The sequence below is a fragment of the Macaca nemestrina genome, chromosome X, assembly GCF_043159975.1.
Source record: "Macaca nemestrina isolate mMacNem1 chromosome X, mMacNem.hap1, whole genome shotgun sequence".
Classification (NCBI taxonomy): Eukaryota; Metazoa; Chordata; class Mammalia; order Primates; family Cercopithecidae; genus Macaca; species Macaca nemestrina.
The window spans coordinates 35,144,521-35,159,804 of NC_092145.1; the positions used below are offsets into that span (position 1 = coordinate 35,144,521).

Sequence of the window (15,284 nt, forward strand, 5' to 3'; positions counted from 1 at the left end):
TTGCAGGAAAAGAAGAATGGAGGGGGCGGGGAATCAATCAAAGTAGCATTTATGGCACTTGCGTCAGTTACGGGTTCCTCAAAGGGTCAAGATTCTTCCGTGCTTCGTTGCTACCTACCGTCAAACCAAACGATTTTTTTTTAGGGGAAATGGCTTTTGTCCTGTCTGAGGCAACCGAATGGATTGGTGCTTACCTACCAGCATGAATCCAGGCAACCCTCATGGCTTCATGTGAAAGTGCTGGTAGGATTGCCAGGTTTAGCAAATGAAAATACAGGATGCCTATTTAAATGTGAATTTCAGGTAAACAATGAATATTTGTTTTAGTGTAAGTACACCTCATTAATATTTTGGATATACTTGCACTAAAAATATACAGCCCTTGGTTAGCTGAATTTCATTGAGCATCCTGGTTTTTTATCTCATAACCTTATTCACTGGCAACCGAACGATGCACCCATAGTTTTTTGCCGGTTTTTATTGAGACAGGTCCTCACTCTGTTGCCCAGGCTTGAATGTGGTGGTGCTATAATGGCTCACTGCAGCCTCTACCGCCTTGGCTCAAGGGATCCTCCCACTTCAGCCTCCCAAGTAGCAGGGACTACAGGCACACACCACCAGGCCCGGTTAATTTTCTTATTTTTATTTTTATTTTTATTTTTTTGTAGAGATGGGGTCTGTGTTGCCCAGGCTGGTTGCAAACTCCTGGGCTCAAGCAGTCTTCCCGCCTTGGCATCCCAAAGTGCTGGGGTTACAGGCTTGAATGACTGTGCTCCAGTAGAATAATTCCCATAGAATTATTACAGAAGGTAATCTGATTTAAGAGACAATAGCTAAAGATACATGTTTTACTTCAGTATTTTTTTAAAAAAGAAAGCTGATGGAGAAACAAAATTATGCCAATCAAGAGTTTCACTTTGTTTTTTTGTTTTAGAGACAGCATCTCACTCTGTCACCTAGGCTGGAGTGCCGTGGCATGATCATGGTTCATTGGAGCTGCAACTTCCCAGGCTCAAGTGACCCTCCCACTTCAGCCTCCCGAGTAGTTGGTACTACAGGCATGCACCACCACACCTGGCCAATTTTAATTTTTTGTAGAGACAGGCAGGGTCTCACTAAGTTGCCCAGACTGATCTTGAACTCCTGGCCTCAAGCAATTCCCTGAACTCAGCCTCCCAAAGTGTTGGGATTACAGCCATGAGCCACTGTGCCTAGCCTAATCAAGGGTTTTGATCAGCCAAGAAATAATGGAAAAATTTAAAAACCTGAAAAGGCCCTACTCGGGAGGTGGGATGGGTAGGCACTGACATCCAAAACAAATACACCAGTCTTCCCAGGGAGTAAATACTCTAGTCCATATTGAGGAGACGGGCCATTAAAGCAATTATAACACAAACAGTACTATGCATTTAAATGATCCAACTAACTCACTTTGTCTTGATTCTGTGGTACAAACAATATTCTGATTATAATTTGGCTTCCCATGAAGATCTGCCCACAGGGAAAGAATTAGCTATGTTCCAATCAAATCTGCATGAACAATTATGTTTGCATTTGTAAATTAATAAATTAGCATTCTGGTTTATACAACACTCTCTTGTGAACATCCTTAGTGAGAATCCACATTCCCAGCATCCATCAACTCTGCAACATTTAGAATACTGACATTATGAACATGTGAAACTGATGTCCAGACCCCAAGCTGTGGTTAGTGCCACACTGGCAGGATTCTTATTTTATTTTTTAATCTTTATGGGTACATAGTAGGTGTATAAATTTATGGGGTACATGAGATGTACAGGCATGCAATGTGAAATAAGCACATCATAGAGAATGGGGTGTCCATCCCCTCAAGTATTTATCCTTTGAGTTACAAACAATTCAGTTATGCTCTTTAACTTATTTTAAAATATAGAATTAGGTTATTATTGACTATAGTCACAGTACTAGTTCATTCTCACACTGCTAGAATACCCAAGACTGCATAATTTATAAAGGAAAGAGATTTAATTGACTCACAGTTCTGCATGGCTAGAGAGGGCTCAGAAAATTTACAATCATGGCAGAAGGGGAAGCAAACACATCCTTCTTCACAAGATGGCAGGAGAAAGAAGTGTGTGGAGCAAAGGGGGAAGAACCCCTTTTTATAAAACGATTAGATCTCATGAGCACTCACTCACTATCACAAGAACAGCATGCAGAAAACCACCCCCATGATCCAACCACCTCCTACTAGGTCTCTCCCCAGACACGTGGGGATTATGTGGATTACAATTCAAGATGAGATTTGGGAAATCCAAACCATGTAGGTCACCCTATTTTGCTATCAAATAGAAGATCTTAGTCATTCTTTCTATTTTTTATACCTATTAGCCAACCCCACCTCCACTACCGAACCCCCCATTACCCTTCCCAGCATCTGGTAACCATCCTTCTATTCTCTGTGTCCATGAGTTCAATTGATTTGATTTTTAGATTCCACAAATAAGTGAGAACATGTGATGTTAGTGTTTCAGGGCCTGAGTTATTTCACTTAACATGGTGATCTCCAGTTCCATCCATGTTATTGCAAATGACAGGATCTCAATTTTTTATGGCTGAATAGTACTCCATTGTGTATCTGTACCACATTTTCTTTATCCAAACATCTGTTGATGGACACTTAGGTTACTTCCAAATCTTAGCTGTTGTAAACACTGCTGCAAGAAACATAGGAGTGCAGCTATTTCTCTGATATACTCATTTCCTTTCTTTTTGGGTGGATACCCAGCAGTAGGATTGCTGGATCATATGGTAGCTCAATGTTTAGTTTTCTGAGGAACCTCCAAACTGTGCTCCATAGTGGTCGTACTAATTTACGTTCTTGCCAACAGTGTACAAGTGTTCCCTTCTGTCCACATCTCACCAGCATTTGTTATTGCCTGTCTTTGGATATAAGCCATTTTAAGTGGGGTGAGATGATATCTCATAGTTTTGATTTGCATTTCTCTGATGATCAATGATGCTGAGCAACTTTTCTTTTGCCTGTTTGCCATTTGTGTGTCATCTTTTGAGAAATGTCTATTCAAATAGCTTGCCAATTTCTTGATTGTATTATTAGATTTTTTTCCTATAGAGTTGTTTGAGCTCCTTCTGTATTCTGGTTATTAATCCCTGGTCAGAGGGGTAGTTTGCAACTTTGGTGATTGTATCCTTTGCTGTGCAAAAGCTCTTTAACTTTATGCAATCCAGTTTGCCCATGTTTGCTTTGGTTGTCTGTATTTGTTGGGTATTGCTCAAGAAGTCATTGCCCAGACCAATGTTGTGGAGATTTTCCCCAATGTTTTCTTGAAGTAGTTTCATGGTTTGAGGTCTTAGATTTAAGTCTTTAATCCATTTTGAATTGACATTTTTATATGTCAAGAGAGAGTCTCACTCTGTCGCCCAGGCTGGAGTGCAGTGGCGCTATCTAAGCTCACTACACCCTCCACTTCCCGGGTTCAAGCAATTCTCCTGCCTCAGCCTCCTGAGTAGCTAGGATTACAGGCGTGTGCCACCACGCCCAGCTAATTTTTTTTGTATTTTTAATAGAGATGGTGTTTCACCATGTTGGCCAGGCTGGTCTCAAACTCCTGACCTCGTGATCTGCCCACCTCTGTCTCCCAGTGTGCTCAGATTATAGGCGTGAGCCACCGCGCCCGGCCAGTGTATTTTACTTTTCATTATAGAGACCTTTCACTTCTTATAGTTCAGTTAATTCCTAGGTATGTAATTTTACATGTGGCTATTGTAAATAAGATTAATTTTTAAATTTCTTTTTCAGATTGTTCACTGTTGGCATATAGAAATGCTACTAATTTTTGTATTTTGATTGTGTATCCTACAATTCTAATGAATTTATCAGTTCTAATAGTTTTCTCATGGAGTCTAGTTTACTCTAAATATAAGATCATATCATCGGCAAACAAGGATAATTTGACGTCTTCTTTTCCAAATTGGATACCCTTTGTATGTCTCTCTTGTCTGACTGCTCTCGTTAGGACTTTCAGAATAACAGTGATGACAGTGGACATCCCTGTCATGTTCCGGATCTTACAGGAAAGGCTTTAAGTTTTTCCCCTTTCAGTATAATACTAGATGCAGGTCTATTGTATATGACTTTTATTATGTCAAGGGTATGTTTTTTCTATCCCTGGATATTGAGGGTTTCTATCATGAGGAAATGTTGAATTTCATCAAATGCTTTCTCAGCATCAACTGAAGTGAAAGGTTTTTATTTCAAACTGAAACTGAAGGATTTTATCCTTCACTCTGTTGACAGGCTGTATCACATTGATTGGTTTATGTATGTTGAGCCATCCTTGAATCCCAGGGATAAATCCCAGTTGGTCATGATGAATGATCTTTCTAATGTATTGTTGAATTTAGTTTGCTAGTATTTTGTTGAGGATTTTTTTTTTTTTTCTTTGAGACGGAGTCTCGCTCTGTCACCCCGGCTGGAGTGCAGTGGGGTGATCTCGGCTTACTGCAAGCTCTGCCTCCCAGGTTCAGGCCATTCTCCTGCCTCAGCCTCCCAAGTAGCTGGGACTACAGGTGTGTGCCACCATGCCCAGCTAATTTTTTTGTGTGTTTAGTAGAGATGGGGTTTCACCGTGTTAGCCAGGATGGTCTCGATCTCCTGACCTCGTGATCCGCCCACCTCGACCTCCCAAAGTGCTGGGATTAGAGGTGTGAGTCACTGCGCCCGGCTGAGGATTTTTGCATCAATGGTCATCAGAGATATTAGCCTGAGACTGAGGCTTGTTCTGTTGCCCAGGCTGAAGTGCAGTGACGCGATCTCAGCTCACTGCAACCTCCGCCTCCCAGGTTCTAGTGATTCTCCTGCCTCAGCCTCCCGAGTAGCTGGGATTACAGGCATGTGTCACCACGCCCAGCTTATTTTTGTATTTTTAGTAGAGACGGGGTTTCCCTATGTTGGCCAGTCTGGTCTCAAACTCCTGACCTCAGGTGATCTGCCTGCCTCAGCCTCCCAAAATGCTGGGATTACAGGCGTGAGCCACTGTGCCTGGCCAAATCTTTTTTTTTCTCTTTTTTTTATTTTGAGAAAGAGTCTTGCTCTGTTGCCCAGGCTAGAGTGCAGTGGTGCGATCTCGGCTCACTGCCACCTCAGCCTACCGGGTTCAAGCAATTCTCCTGCCTCAGCCTCCTGAGTAGCTGGGATTACAGGCATGCACCACCACACCCAGCTAATTTTTGTACTTTTAGTAGAGACAGGGTTTCACCATGTTGATCAGGCTGGTCTCAAACTCCTGACCTTGTGATCTGCCCGCCTAGGCCTCCCAAAGTGCTGGGATTACAGGCATGAGCCACCGCGCCTGGCTGTGGTTTTCTTTTATTGTGTCTTTAATCCGTTTTGAATTGACATTTTTGTCTGGTTTTGGTATCAGAGTAATGCCAGTCTCATAGAGTGAATTTGGAAGTATTCCCTCCTCCTCGATTTTTTGGAATCGTTTGGGTAGGATCAGTATTAGTTCTTCTTTAAATGTTTGGTAGAATTTAGCAGTGAAGCCGTTGGGTCCTGGGCTTTTCTTTAGTGGGAGACTTTTTATTACAGCTTTGATCTCATTACTTGCTTTTGTGCTGTTCAGGTTTTGGATTTCTCCCTGATTCAATCTTGGTAGGCTGTGTGTGTGTAGGAATTTGTCCATTTCTTCTAGATTTTCCAATGTATTGGCATATAGTTGCTCATAGTAGCCTCTAATGATCCTTTGAATTTCTGTAGTATCAGTTTTAATACCTCCTTTTCATTTCTGGTTTTATTTTATTTTCTCTTTTTTTCTTAGTTATTCAGGCTAAATGTCAATTTTCTTTAACTTTTCAAAAACTATATTTAACTTTATATAAAACTTTAACTTTTCAAAAACTATATTTTTGTTTCATTGATCTTTTGTATTGTTTTCTTCATCTCAATTTCATTTATTTCTGCTCTGAACTTCACTATTTCTTTTCTTCTACTAATTTTGGGTTTGATTTGCCCTTGCTTTTCTAGTTTTTTGAGATGCATCATTAGATTATTTATTTGGAGTTTTTCCTCTTGTTTGGATGTAGGCACTTAGAGCTATAAACTTTCCTCTGAGTACTGCTTTTGCTGTATCCCGTAGGATTTGAGAGGTTGTGTTTCCATTATCATTTGTTTCAAGACATTTTTCCATTTCCTTCTCAACTTCTTCATTAATCCACTGGTCATTGAGGAACATATTGTTTAATTTCCCTGTATTTGTATAGTTTCCAAAATTCCTCGTTTTTAATTTCTAGTCTTATTCCATTGTGGTCAAAGAAGATGCTTGATATTATTTCAATTTTTGAATTTTTTAAGACTTGTTTTATAACCTAAGATATAGTCTATCCTTGAGAATCATCCATGTGCTGAGGAAAAGAATGTGTATTCTGCAGCTCTTAAATGAAATGTTCTGTAAATATCTATTAGATCCATTTGGTCTACAGTGCAGATTAAGTTTGATGATTATTTGTTGATTTTCTGTCTGAAAGGTCTGTCCATTGCTGAAAATGGGGGTGTTGAGGTCTCCAGTTATTATTGTTTTGGGACCTGTCTCTTTCTTTAGCTCTAATAATATTTGATTTATATGTCTGGGTGCTCCAGTGTTGGGTGCATATATATTTAAAATTGTTATATCCTCTTGCTGAATTGACCCCTTTGTCACTACATGGTGACCTTTTTTGTCTCTTCTTTTGGTTTTTGTCTTGAAATCTATTTTGACTGATGTAAGTATGGTGAATCCTGCTCTTTTTTGGTTTCCATTAGCATGGAACATCTTTTTCCTCCCTTTATTTTCAGTCCCTGTGTGTTTTTATAGATGAAGTGTGTTTTTTGTAGCAACAGACCAATGGGTCTTGTTTGTTCATCCATTCAGCTGCTCTATGTCTTTTGATTGGAGAATTTAGCCTATTTACATTCAATGTTATTATTGATAAGTAAGGACTTATTCATGCCATTTTGTTATCTGTTCTCTGATTGTTTTGTGGTCTACTCTTCCTTCTTTCATTCCTGTATTCCTCTAGTGAATGTGATTTTCTCTGGTGATATGACCTAATGTCTCTATGTTTTTTTATCCATTGTATGTTTTTCAGTTTGAGGTTACCATAAGTCTTGCAAATAATAACTTATAACCCATTATCCTAACCTGATAACAACTTGACACTACACACACAAAGGAACAAACAAGCAAAACAAAACAAAACAAAACAAAACAAAACTAATAAAAACTCTACACATTAACTTCATCCTCACTGCTTTTTAACTTTTTATTGTTTATATTTACCTCTTATTGTATTGACTATGTCTTGATGAGTTGTTGTAGTTGTTATTTTTTATTGGTTCATCATTTTGTCTTTCTACCTAGTATAAGAATAGTTTACACACCACAGTTACAAAATATTCTGTGTTTTTCTGTGTACTTACTATTACCAGTCAGTTTTGTACCTTCAGGTGATTATTGCTCATTAATGTCCTTTTCTTCCTGATTGAAGTACTCCCTTTAGCATTTCTTGTAGGACAGGTCTGGTGTTGATGAAATCCCTCAGCTTTTGTTTGCCTGGGAAAGTCTTTATTTCTCCTTCATGTTTGAAGGATATTTTCATCAAATATACTATTCTAGGGTTACAGTGTTTTTCCTTCAGCACTTTAAATGTGTCATGCCACTCTCCTGATCTGTAAGGTCTCCACTGCTCCCAAATGTATTGGAGCTTCATTCAATGTTATTTGTTTCTTTTATCTTTCTGTTTTTAGGATCCTTTCTTTATCCTTGACCTTTGGAAGTTCGATTATTAAATGCCTTAAGGTAGTCTTTGGGTTAAATCAGTGTGGTGTTCCACAACCTTCTTGTACTTGGGTATTGATATCTTTCTCTAGGTTTGGCAAGTTCTCTTGTTATCATCCCGTTAAATAAACTTTCTACCCCTATATCTTTCTCTACCTCCTCCTCAAGGCCAATAACTCTTAGATTTGCCCTTTTGAGGCTATCTTCTAGATCCTGTAGGTATGCTTCCTTGTTTTTTATTTTTTCTTTTGTCTCCTCTGACTGTGTATTTTCAATTAGCCTGTCTTCAAGCTCACTAATTCTTTTGTCTGCTTGATCAATTCTGCTAATAAAGGACTGTGATGCATTCTTTAGTATGCCAGTTGGATTTTTTTAGTTCCAGAATTTCAGCTTGATGCTTTCAAATTATTTCAGTCTCTTTTTAAAATTTATCTGATAGAATTCTGAATTCCCTCTCTGTGGTACCTTAAATTTTTTTTTGTGGTTCTTGCAGACTCATGGGGTGCTGCCTTGATGGTCTTGGACAAGATCTGGGAGAATTCTCTGCATTTCCAGGCAGAGAATCTTGTTCCCTTCCCTTACTTTCTCCCAAACATAGTCTCTCTCTCTGTTCTGAGCCACCTAAATTTGGGGTGGGGTGACACAAGCACCCCTGTGGCCACCACCACTATGACTGCACTGGGTCAGACCTGAAGCTAGCACAGCGCTGGGTCTCACCCAAGGCCTGCTGCAACCTGTCCCTGGCTACTGCCTATGTTTGCTCAAGGTCCTGGGGCTCCACAATCAGCAGGTGGCAAAGCCAGCCAAGTCTGTGTCCTTCCCTTCAGGGCGGTGAGGTCCCCAAAGTCCCAGGTGGGTCCAGAAGTTCCATCTAGGAGTCAGGGACTAGAGTCAAAAACCTTAGATGTTTACCTGGTGTTCTATTGTATTGTAGCTGATCCAGCACTCAAACCACACCATTCAGTCCTTCCCACTCTTCTCTACCCTTTCCAAAGGGAGAGGAGGTTCACCCCATAGCCATTGCCACCCCAGGCCACAAGGAGTACTGCCAGATTATTGCAGATGTTCCCTTAAACCCCAACGTCTCTTAAGTCAGCTTGTCATGCATGCTGCCTGGCCTGGGATTCATGCATGCTTCAGGCCAGTGGGCTTCCCTCTGGCCCAGGGCAGGTCCAGAAATACCATCCAAGAATCAAGTCCTAGAATTGGGGATCCCAAGAGCCCACTTGGTGCTCTACCCCCTATGGCAATGTTAGTATGTAAGGTGCAACACAAAGTCCTCTTTACTTTTCCCTCTGCTTTTTTCAAACAAAAGGAGTTTTGTCCCATAGCCACCACAGCTGGTAATGTGCTGAGTCTCACCTAAAGCCAGGAAGTCTCAGGTTCACTCAAAGACTAATGCAGTACCTGGGTATTGCTGCTGGTTATTTAAGGCCCAAGGGATCTTCAGTTAGCAGGTGATGAATGCTGCCAGTACTGGATCCTTTCCTTCAAGGAAGTGGGTTCTCTTCTGGCCCAGGGTGTGTCTAGAAATGTCATCTGGGAGGTAGAACCTGGAACAGGGACCTCACAACTCTGACCAGTGCCCTATCCTGCCATGGCTGAGCTGTTATCCTAGATGCAAAACACAAGTCCTCCCCACTCTTCCCTCTCCTCTCCTCAAGTGGAAGGAAGGGGTCTCTTTTGGAGCCATGAGCCATGCAGCCTAGGGTTAGGGGAGGGGTGATGCCAGCACTCCCTTAGCCACTGCAGCTAGTGTCTCAGTATGGCATGTGCCCCCATAGTCCACTGTCTCTGGGTTTAATTCAGCGCTAGGACTCACGACGAGTTGCAGTCCTAATGGCCTAGAATGTTCTTCAAGTTTACTTGGAGACACAGAGTGCTATAGTCCTCATTGGCGAGGTTTGTGAAAACTCAAGTTCCAAACACTGAGACTGGTGATTCCCCTCTGGCTAGGGCTACTTTAAATGCTCCCTCCATGTGCAGGCATCAACTGAATTTGATCTGGGTTTCCTTTCTGCTCTAACAGGACAGCACTGAGTTCAATGTCTCACAATTGCTGTGTTCTCCCTCCCCCAGCACCGGGAGATGCTCTTCCCACCAGGCCATTGCTGCTGGGGATGGGGAGGGGTGGTGTAGGCAATTCCAGGCTGTTTTTTAATCTCTTCGGTGCCTCTTTTGGCAATATGAACATGAGGGTTCACCTGATTTTTGGTTCTTATGAAGGTGTTTCTTCTGTGTAGGTAGTTGTTAACTTGGTGTCCTTGTGGGGGCGGAGTATGATCGGTGGAGCTTTCTATTCTGCCATCTTGCTTTGCCCTCCCCCAGCTTTTGTCTCTCAGGATTCTTGCCAAACGGCCTTCCTTTCCTGGCAACTCTCAAATCACCATGGGAGCCTACCATTTAACAATAAATACATTATAAACAGCAATAAGCCAGGCACATTGGCTCACACCTATATTCCCAGCACTTCGGGAGACTGAGGCAGGAGGAAATTGCTTGAGCCCAGGAGTTTGAGACCAGCCTGGGCACCATAGCGGGACCCCACCTATAAAATAATTTAAAAATTAGTCAGGCCTGGTGGTGTGTACCTATAGTCCCAGCTACTCTGGAGGCTGATGTGGGAAGATCACTTGAGCTCAGGAGGTAGATTGCAGTGAGCCGGGATCACACTACTGCACTCCAGCCTGGGCAACAGAGTAAGACCTTGTCTCAAAAAAAAAAAAAAAAAAAAATGACAAAAGTATTGCACTGAAAATCTGTAGTGGTAGAAATAATAGTAACAGTTAACTTTTTTTTTTTTTGAGACAGTCTCCCTCTGTCACCCAAGCTAGAGTGTAGTGGTGTGATCTCAGCTCACTACAACCTCCAACTACTGGGTTAAAGAGATTCTCATGCCTCAGACTCCCGAGTACCTGGGATTTCAGGTGTGCACCAGCCTGGCTAACTTTTTTTTTTTTTTTTTTTTTAAGTAGAGACAAGGTTTCACCATGTTGACCAGGCTGGTCTCAAATCCCTACCTCAAGTGATCCACCCGCCTTGGCCTCCCAGAGTGCTGGGATTACAGGCATGAGCCACCAGCCAAGAAATAATAAATTTTATTTATTTATTTATTTATTGTGAAGGAGCTTTGCTCTTGTCGCCCAGGTTGGAGTGCAACAGCACGATCTCAGCTCACTGCAACCTCTGCTTCCCAGGTTCAAGCGATTCTCCTGTCTCAGTCTCCCGAGTAGCTGAAATTACAGGCACCTGCCACCACGCCTGGCTAATTTTTTTGTATTTTTAGTAGAGATGGGGTTTCACCATGTTGGCTAGGCTGGTCTTGAACTCCTGACCTCAGGTGATCCACCCACCTCGGCCTCCCAAAGTGCTGGAATTACAGGTGTGAGCCTCCACGCCTGGCCCATAAATTTTAATTCTATAAAAATTACACATATGCTATCTAAGTTATGACAGATCTTACATGCATTAGAAGTGATATATTAGCACATGTACATATATATTTTAATCTACTTTCGTACACTCTGACAATCACAGAAACTAAATCTGAATGATGACAAATACCACGTTTGGTCATTAGTATTAATGTGCTATTCAGATCTGTACGTGTGTATAAGTACCTTCATTCATAACCCATCTATACAGGTACATATAAGCAGGGCCCACTTTTCACTGCAATGCATTTCTGGATATTGTGTTGTAAATGGTATCATGATAAAGTGGATTCTGTTTTTCCAAGGCTGTAACTGAGGGTTTGCTCCTGACAAAGAACTTGTGTTCAAATAAATAATTGCTACAACTAACCATATGTCATTAAAAAAGAAATGCTTCAAAATAAACTTCTTCAAAAATTAAAACAATGAACTTCATTTAGTCATGTAATAGTTATAAAGGACCTTTATGTTTTAGACATACATTTTCTCTGTCCTGTAACTTGTACATAAATGTTCTGTGAAATTTATCTTACAAGGGTCCTCGAGGTACGTGTAGCACAGGACACAGAACCCAAGTCTATCATACATTATACTAAAATAAGTAATGTAGATGTAATAAGCATTAAATATTTAACAATTGTGTTTACCTTCTTAGAATTCTGAAAGGATTTTATAGGGTCATCTTGACACAAGGCTCTAAAATGCTCCCCAGGGAAGTTTGCAATAAAGCCTCCTGTTCTTTTTTATAAACTTCCTTGAGCACCAAGCATGGCACCCAAACCTTTCAGTAAACAAAGGTTTCTTTAGGAGCTAGGCCAAAGCTTTGAACACTGAAGGAGATGCTTTCACTGCAAAAAAAAAATTGGGCCACTGCCAGACCCCTACTTAGCCTCACATCTCTCAGAATCTATAGCCTGTGAAGTCCTCCAGTAGGTTCACATTTTCCACAAACTGCCTCTCAGCCCTTATACCTTATAGGCAGCTGCAGTCTGGCTTTATATATCCAACTAGGGCAAGACACACCTAAGAACCACACCACTGCCCCTACCACCAGTCACTCTGCAGAGCACAGGTGAGAAAATGCACTGGTCAGGCCACTGCCTGGATCCTTCTACACCTAGCAATGTAAGGAACACCAATAAAACAGCAACTCCTGCCTCCAGGTCCAAATACATCTAAATTTGGGGAGACCTGAGAGCCCCCTATTTATCAGAAAATAGCAGGACTAACCATCTAACCAAATTTGTGATGAGCCAAACCCACCATACCTCATTCACATCCCTGTTTTCCTCTGTCATAATTCAACATGTAAGCATCCAGTTTGACATACCTGCTTTGTGACCTTAGGCAAATCACTTGAGTTCTGTGTCTGTCGGCTCATCTGTAAAATTAAGGTCTACTCTTCATGAGGTTTTATGAGGATTAAATGATATAATCTATGCAAAGCCCTGTTAGATTATTATTGTTATTATTAAGTTATGTTTAATTATTATTGTTGTTCTTGTCCTCTAACTGCATTCCCATATTGCTCTGTGCTTCTTCTCCCTGAACTGGACCGCCCACTTTTTTTTTTTTTTTTTTTTTTTGAGATGGAGTTTTGCTCTTGTTGCTCAGGCTGGAGTGCAATGGTGGGATCTCGGCTCACCGCAACCTCTGCCTCCCAAGCAATACTTCTGCCTCAGCCTCCCGAGTAGCTGGACTTACAGGCATGTGCCACCATGCCCGGCTAATTTTGCACTTTAGTAGAGACGGGGTTTCTCCGTGTTAGTCAGGCTGGTCTCAAACTCCCGACCTCAGGTGATCTGCCTGCCTCGGCCTCCCAAAGTTCTGGGATTACAGGTGTGAGCCACCATGCCCGGCCCTGACCTCCCACTTCTACCTTCACTCCTTACATGCTTCGGCTGTGCCTCCTGGAACACTATTCCATGATTAACAAACTCTTCTGCCATCCACAAACTCATCCCTGAATATCCACGTTTCTAGGTTTCCCATGAGGACGGAGCTTCCTTTACAGCCCTTTCCAGTGAAAGTGATCTATACCAACACACCGCATGTACTGCATAGGGAGGAGGTAAGGTACATATCCTCTTCCAGCCACACTGCACCTTTCAAACCATTCCTCCTCCACCCTCAGGCAAAACCCCCTGATCCTTCTTCCTCTGAGTTTCATGATATTTGACTCCACCTCTTTGCTGTCCTGTACTCATTCATCAAAGATGCTGGCATCTGGTTCACAGCCTTTCTTCTCACTCCAACCCCCAGGGGTGTTAAGCACTGCAAGAGAAAGTCACATAGATGAACAGGTTGGTACCACTCTGAATTCATGGTCACCAACATCAAGTGGACTTTCAATATTTCTGGGGATTCCTGTCATGTTTTCAACTCACTCTCTCATTTTCCCAACTGATTCTTCTCAATCTTCTTCATTTTCCTCAAAACTCCAACTCCTCAGCTGCCCCAAAGAACTCACCTCTTAAAGATAAGATAGAAGTCTCCAGATGGAAACCAACTTCCTACTACCAAACTAGAAATATATTCACAGCCATCCTTTTCTGCTGTTAAAATGAAAGATATCCCTCTTCCAATCTAGGCGTAATTCCTTCATGTGCATTGTAGAGCCCATTCATGTACAGGTCTCCTCACTAGCCATACTCAACCTATTATTACCTCTTTTCTATTTTCAACCTCTCACTCTCTACTGGCCCCTTTCTCTTGGCTTTTTCAAAGGAAGTACATGAATATTCCAACATTATATAACATCCAAACAACACAGAAGCATAATGACAACCATAATAGCTAATGTTTATTGAGGACTTACCATGTACCAGGAACTGTTGCAAGTGCATTGAGGTATTAACACATTTAATTCTCAGAATTACTTATAAAGTATATACTATTAGTATTTTCTCTTTTTTTTTTTTTGAATTAAGAAACTGAGGAAAAGGAAGTAACTTGCCCAAGATTAACCAGATATGAAATACCAGAATCTGGATTTGAGCTCAAGTAGTCACAACACTGTGCTCTCTAAATGACCACATTTAAAGTGCCCCTGCTGTGTCCTGCCCCATCCTGCCCCACTCCACCTCATTCTCCCTCCCCTCCTTAACTCTTCCCTTCCTTCCCCATAGGTAATGACTGGCAATAATTTTGTGTGTATATTGTGTGTACATTCGTGTGTGTATCTTTCCAGAAATTTTTGGCACATTTATATACACAGTACATACATGCTTTTTGTCTCTACCCGTTCAGAGAAACTTCTCTATTAACAAACTATAGAAGTGACTCCTGAAAGTATAGTCTTACACACATGCTTTTAAATTGATACATAATATTTGTATAAATTTATAGGGTATATGTGGTATTTCGTTGCATGCATAGAATGTGTATTAATGAAGTCAGGGTATTTAGAGTATCCATCACCTCGAGTCTTTATCATTTCTATGTGTTGGGAACATTTAAAGTCCTCTCTTCTTGCTATTTGAAATGTACAATGCGTTGTTGCAAACTATGGTCACCCTACACTGCTATCAAACATTATAACTTATTCTATGTAATTGTATGATTGTACCCATTAACCAATCTTTCTTCATCAACCCCCCACCCACATACACTTCCCACCCCCTCTGGTTTCTATCATTCTACTCTCTACCCCCATGAGATCAGCTTTTTTATTTCCCACAGATTAGTAAGAACATGTGATATTTGTCGTTTTGTCCCTGGCTTATTTCACTTAACATAATGACCACACATGTTGCTGCAAATGACAGGATTTCATTTTTATGGCTGAATAGTATTCCATTGTGTATAAATATCACAGTTTCTTTATTCATTTGCCTGTTAATGAACATTTAGGTTGATTCTGCATCCTGGCTATTATGAATACTGCTACAATAAACACGGGGGTGCAAGTATCTTTTGGTTATAGTGATTTCTTTACTTTTGGATAAATACTCAATCGTGAGATTGCTGGATCATATGGTGGTTCTATGTTTAGTTTTTTGAGAAATCTCCATGCTGCATCCCATAGTGGCTG

General features: G+C 41.1%; 1 pseudogene; it reads right to left on the reverse strand.

The window, feature by feature from the left end:
- Positions 1–14,449: 14,449 nt before the first annotated feature.
- LOC112424410 (small nucleolar RNA U3) lies at positions 14,450–14,552 on the reverse strand (annotated as a pseudogene).
- Between the last annotated feature and the right edge of the window lie 732 nt (positions 14,553–15,284).